This window comes from Telopea speciosissima, chromosome 7 (assembly GCF_018873765.1).
Source record: "Telopea speciosissima isolate NSW1024214 ecotype Mountain lineage chromosome 7, Tspe_v1, whole genome shotgun sequence".
Classification (NCBI taxonomy): Eukaryota; Viridiplantae; Streptophyta; class Magnoliopsida; order Proteales; family Proteaceae; genus Telopea; species Telopea speciosissima.
Window position 1 is genome coordinate 45,554,865 of NC_057922.1, and position 6,757 is coordinate 45,561,621.

General features: G+C 41.5%; 1 pseudogene; it reads left to right on the forward strand.

The window, feature by feature from the left end:
* LOC122668880 overlaps positions 1–4,880 on the forward strand; it is a 98,516-nt pseudogene extending 93,636 nt beyond the window's left edge.
* Positions 4,881–6,757: the final 1,877 nt, after the last annotated feature.

Below are 6,757 nucleotides of genomic sequence, written 5' to 3' on the forward strand. Positions count from 1 at the left end.
TGTGGTTGAGGTTGATGATCAACCAGGGGGGAATACAGATTTGGTTGTTGAAAGTGGTTCTGATAAGGAGAAGGATTACCACATTACATACAAAAAAAGTGAAGGCTTGCATAATACAAAAAAGAAGACCTACCAAGAGTCCTCTTCAGATCTAGATCCACATCCTGAGATTCATCCTTCTCAATCAGGTGACATTTCTTCTCCTCCATCTGATTTGGACCTTCCTATTGCTATTAGGAAAGGGAAAAGAACTTGTACTAATCCTATATCCCAGTTTGTTTCCTATGATGCAATTTCTCCTACAGGCCTTGCCTTTATTACTATTCTCTCTACTGCTTCCATTCCCAAGAATGTCATTGATGCTATGTCTGACCCAAAGTGGAGACAAGCCATGTCTGAGGAGATGATGGCACTTAAGAAGAATGGTACTTGGCAACTTGTTGACCTTCCCAAGGGACGTGTCCCAGTTGGATGCAGATGGGTCTACACAATCAAGTATAAATCTAATGGCAGTATTGAGAGATACAAAGCAAGGTTGGTGGCCAAGGGGTACAGTCAAGTCTATGGAATTGACTACCAGGAGACATTTGCCCCTGTGGCCAAGCATAACTCAATAAGAGTTCTTTTATCTTTGGCTGCCAATAAAGATTGGCCTTTATATCAGCTGGATGTGAAGAATGCCTTCCTTCATAGTGACTTGGAAAAGGAAGTGTACATGCAAACTCCACCAGGCTTCAAGATGCCTTCCGCTGAAGGGAAAGTGTGCCTCCTTAAGAAGGCTCTATATGGTCTCAAACAGTCACCAAAGGCATGGTTTGAGCGCTTCCGACAGGCTATTCTGAAGAATGGATACTCCCAGAGCCAAGCTGATCATATTCTCTTTACCAAGCGGAGTAATGGTACTATCACAGCTCTCATTGTCTATGTTGATGATATTGTGGTCACAGGAGATGATACAGCTGAGATAGGTAAATTGAAGAGCTACTTGGCACAACAGTTTGAGATCAAAGATCTGGGTCCCTTGAAGTACTTCTTAGGAATAGAAGTATCAAGGACCAAGAGAGGAATCAACATATGTCAGAGGAGGTTTATTCTTGACCTGTTAACAGAGACAGGGATGTTAGGCTGTAAACCAGCAAACTCTCCTATTGAGCAGAACCACAAGCTAGGAGAGGATTGTGGTCCTTCTCTTGTTGATGCGGGGAAGTATCAAAAGCTAGTGGAGAAGCTTATCTATCTCTCTATGACTTGGCCAGATATCTCTTATACAGTGGGAGTTGTCAGCCAATTCATGCATGCTCCCAAGAGTGGCCATTTGGATGTTGTGTATCGCATTCCAAGGTATTTGAAGTCCTCTCTAGGGAAAGGACTGTTGTATGCAAGGCACAACCACTTGAGCGTGGAAGGTTTCACAGATGCCGATTGGGCTGGTTCCATTACAGACAGGAGATCTACCTCCGGCTATTGTACCTTTATGGGAGGTAACTTAGTCACATGGAGGAGCAAGAAACAGCATGTTGTGGCCAGATCTAGTGCCGAGGCAGAATTTAGAGCTATGGTACACGGAGTGTGTGAGCTCATCTGGCTGAAAAGACTTGTTCAAGAACTAGGATTTGACACTGAAGGACCCATGAGACTGTACTCTGACAGCAAGGCTGCCATCAGTATTGCCCACAACCCGGTACAACATGACCGGACTAAGCACATTGAGGTTGATAGGCATTTCATCAAGGAGAAGATAGACTCTGGCTGTATTTGTACTCCCTTTGTGAAGACTGGTGATCAGTTGGCAGATATCTTCACCAAAGCTCTTGGCTCTCCTCAGTTTAGTTCTTTCCTAAGCAAGCTAGGAATGCATGATATATATTCTCCAGCTTGAGGGAGAGTGTTAGAAGTCATGTAATAGGGGTAGTTTAGGAACTAGTTATATTACTAGTTGCCTTATTATGTAATTCTGTTTTTTCTTCTTTATTTCCCTTTTACCTCCCTAGGAAGGTGGATGTAATTCTCTATTAGTTATGATTGAATGAATATAGGGTGTATGGAGAAGTCTCTCCATCACAATCGATTACAACCAAATATTCTCCTCTCTTCTCTTGCTACCTTCTTCCTCCTCCAACTTCTTCCTTCTCTCTTCTTACCTCCTAAACCTAAAATCTAACTGTGACATGCAACCTGATGGCCTTGTCGCAGCATTAATCATTGTTATAACCTCTGTCCTCTATCATCATATTCATAGATAATACAGTCCACCTTACCATTTCATCATTTTCCTCAATATAGCCATATTCTAACAGAGGTTTTAGTTTCTGCCACTGTAATTGTGTAGGATTATTGGACTCAGATCGTACAGAACTCTGAATTTATAGAAGCTCATAAACGTAATATTTCTACTGATTATACTTGGACGTCATCAGTAGAAATATTACGTTTAGGAGCTTCTATAAATTCAGAGTTCTGTAACTGGTGCAACTTTAAGGTTGCTCCATTGCAAACTGGAGGTCGTGGGTTCAAATTTGGAAACAGCCTCTCTGCAAAAGCAGGGGCAAGGCTGCGTTCGTCTGCCCCTCCCCAGATCCCATATTGGTGGTTGCCTCGTGCACTGGATACGCCCTTTTTTTATTATATACTTGGATGTGTTTGATTTTGGAGATGCTACTTTGACTGAAAGAAACGTACTTTGCTTTAAAATTTACTTTCATTCCGCATAATTATCGGCAAGAGGAAAATATCGCAATGCACGAGGAAAACCATTATCTCTGAATCTGGAAACAATGTAGCTTATTAACAACAAATATACTGCAAATATTTGGAAAATGCCTCCCCCCCCCCCCCCCTCTCTCTCTCTCTCCTTTACTCGCACACTGAACTCATGAAGGCCCCAAAAGGATTGGAAAGTTAGTGGGATAGAGATTTTCATTTGGTCCTGGGGTCTATATGACAGCATGAGGGCTGCAATTAAGACAACTGTAATATATTGATGATCATATGAATAGGGGCCTCATTACCCATGCATTGTCCAATTTATCAGGCAAAGAGCAGCTGCAAAAGGACATGCGCATGAATCTACGAGGAGGGGTTCAAGAGAATCCAAGGCAGCACCAGCACTAGATGCCAATGCTGAGCTAAATGCATCAATGCAGGTATTTTCTAGAATTCTAGGGCTCATCAGATTGTAGTTTTATCCTATTTTACATTTCCTTCTTTAATGGCTAATTCTGAAATGGCAGGGGGGCGGGTTACAGAATCATTTATCTCATTCTGGTCAATTGAATCACGCTAATGCATATGGATCTTCACGGAAGAGTGCAGAATTGAGGGTACAGAGATCTTGTATGAATCAGGCAGCTGAGTTGTCCAAGTTTTCAGGTTCAGATGCTGCAAGAAACAGTTCACGTTTTGATTCTCAAAGAGAGAGGAGCTCACATGCCCACTGGCCAGAACAGCGATTGAATTCCAGATACATCCAACTGGATGATGCTGAGCCCTCCGAAAAGTCAGAGTGGACCCATCATTTGGTGGATAGGCCTACCTATTCTCAAAAGAAAGCAGATAAGGTGCCTGACAAGGAATTTACAACGGTAAGTGATTACTTTCATCAATCACTTTCACATATTTTTGAAATCACATCCATGATCACTATCTACTATCCAGCAGTCAAAGTTTGAACCATGCTAGGTGAGCACAGCCATAGTGTGTTTTTGTCATATATTGCTTGGTTCAAACATGGACTGCAGGTTCTCAATATTAAAAAAAAAAAAAATTTGCATGGCCACCAGTTAGAGCCAGAGATGAATTAATCTCTTATGCTGGTGTTGATTTAAGGAGAAAGTTTTCATACTCCGCGGGAAGGGTTCAACCACCATCCTAGGGTCCTAAAACATCTCCCCCCCCCCCCCCTATTGGACGAAGTTGATAATACCCTCCTGTTGTGCGGTACCCTCTCCCGCCCATCTGAAAGCCAGCCACGGTCAAGGGATTTCCCTTCACCGTGGCTTGAGGAAAACTTGGTCCTTCATTTAAAGTTCAGTTTTGAATATTCGTACCGCTAGATATCTGAACTTAATCTTACCTTTGTTTGGTATTAGGGTTATGTCCCCAAGAAAAACAGGATCCATTACTCTGGACCATTGCTGCCACCTGGGGGAAACATTGAGGAAATGCTCAAAGAGCATGAAAAGCAAATTCAACAGGCTGTCCGCAATGCCCGTCTTCACAAGGCTAAGACCAAGAAAAACATGGGATGAACAGCAGGTGATGGTTGTGAAGCAATTTCTATTGCCTCGATACAGTTAGATAAAAACACATCTTTTTGGGGTTTGACTATTGGCGTCACCATCAATAGCCAGAGGAACTAGTACAATTCGAAGCTTCTTTGATGCAGGGAACATCTGGGGTTTACAAGCTTATACCTTTGTTATCCACGGAGCATATCTATTGAATTTTATTCTCTAAGAAGATTGTTGTGGTTCATCAAGGTGGGTAATCAGAAAGTAAATGAAATTCATGACCTTTCATATGTGATTTGTTATGGGGACCTTCTGTGTTGTTCAATCCAGCAAGCTGTAGAACAATTGTTTGCTCCGAAGTGAGGGAAGGGGTTTCTGTGGCTTACTGCTTGGTTAATGTATATTCTAGGCGCAAGGGTTATGTTTTGTACAGCCCAAAGGGGTTTTTTTCTGGATCAGCAGCACCCACCTTCATGTAAAGCAAAGCCATCACCCAAAATTGAATGAATTTATTATTAATCCAAGCATTACATATTTATTCCTAGCAGTTAATCCAGGGGAGTACATTGTCTTCTCTAGCTTTACTTGCACTTTTGAATATGGTATATATTGAAATTTATTTATTTATTTATTTTGTAGGATTTTTGTGTACCTTACTGCCCTTTCTTATGCAGTATGGCTTCAGGACATCATCTTTGTGACCTGATCTATTGGTTTTTATGATATAACAAGACATAACCGATATGGTCAATGGCACTAATAGCCGTTATATACATGCCAATGAATGGAAGTGCCTTCCACACACCCACGTGGTCAAGGAACTGTATAACTATCAATGGCTATAATTTTTTTTTAGGGAAATTTATGCGTATACCCCCGTATTTAACGTTAAATACGAATCGTTCCTAGGTTTCAAAAAGTGAACCGAGTACACCCTTGTAGTTTCAAAACCCTGCTAAACTAATTGACCGTTAATTGACCGTTAGCCATCCAAAGTTAATTGCCGATGTAGCATTAAGAGTGGACATGAAATGTCTGTTTTACCCTTCTTCCATCTTCTTCCCAAAACCTTAATCTGCAAAAAAATTAAAAAAAAAAATAAATCAGTCTTTGTTGGACCGCTTTGTCTGTATATGTGTAGATTACTGTTTCTCGTTTCTTTTGGGGAGAATGGATTCGTTTCAGAATAGTAATTGGAACATCCTTGATTTCAATTTAATTGAGGAAGCACCATCCACAGATTTTATTTGGAGCAATCAGAGGTATGTCTCCCCAGAGGAGCAGAGTGAAGGAAGAAGAAACGGTGATCAAGAGTAAGAGCACTCGATAGAACAATTTCAGGGTGCTCTTCACAGAGGTCATGGGGGTCTGAGTAGAAGGAAACCCCTAAATTGGAGGCAATGGCAGAGTAGTTGTTGGATCGGGAGTAGGCCCAGATAGTGTGGCCTTGGCAAATTAGAGTTTTGGCCAAGAATTGGCCGAAATCCCCAAACTCAACAATGGCAATCTTGAGCTTCACGCTTCTCTCAAAATGTTCATATATTTGGGTCCTAATCATAAGGTTGAGTAGAATCTAGTGCTCTGATGCAGAGGCTCTGACGCACATTAGATCGATTCCTCGAGCTTAAGGCTGAAAACGAAGATGAAAATTGACGGAAGGAACGAGATATATGAAATTTCAGAGAACTGAAAATGAGATTACAATGGCGTATGAGAAACTACCCGTTGGAGAAAGGACAAATTGTTTGCTTAATCATTTTCTGTTATACAAGGCAAATACTATAAGACTAACCTGTAACACAGTAATTAAAAAAAAATACTTGTTATCAGCATCAAGACACGAACTAGAGAGGAGAACTCCGAACAGCACAAACAGAAACAATCACGAACAGGATGAGTTGAGTCGTATCTGACAGATACTTTCCTTAAGGTTTTAGATGCCCCCACTTCTGCAACGGGGTTGACCTTGCACCTAACCCTCCAAGATGAAACAACTCCTAAACGTATAGGTTGCAGAACCTGATATGAGTACTAAGGATACCAAACAGCTATACTGGCCCTCTATTAAATAAAGAAAACACAGTAAAGACTGGTCTCTAGAACGGACTGTTGCAGAGACAATTCGATTCTGTTGTATGTATGAAATGTCAGGCAAGACTTGGTATTTACAGTGGTGGAGTACCCTTTCATGAAGGGATATATCTATACGAATACAGGTGAGACAGTATTCAACCGTATAAATGAACCATGGGTGAACCAAACCGAGTTTTAAAATGAAAAATTAAAACTCAAAAGTGCAAAACTCCTACTATCTAAAAATAAGGTTTTGCCCAGACCCAGACTCACACCCACACCCACACCTCGGCCTCGGCCCGGCATTCAAAAGCACCCTAAGGACCCCCCACACACTAGAGAGTAGGGTGACCACCTCTCCAAAGGGCTGATACCTTAAGGAACCAACCACATATATATACCCCTCAAGTTACTCTCCCACAATCAATGTGGGACTATTCTTGAGCTCAATATTG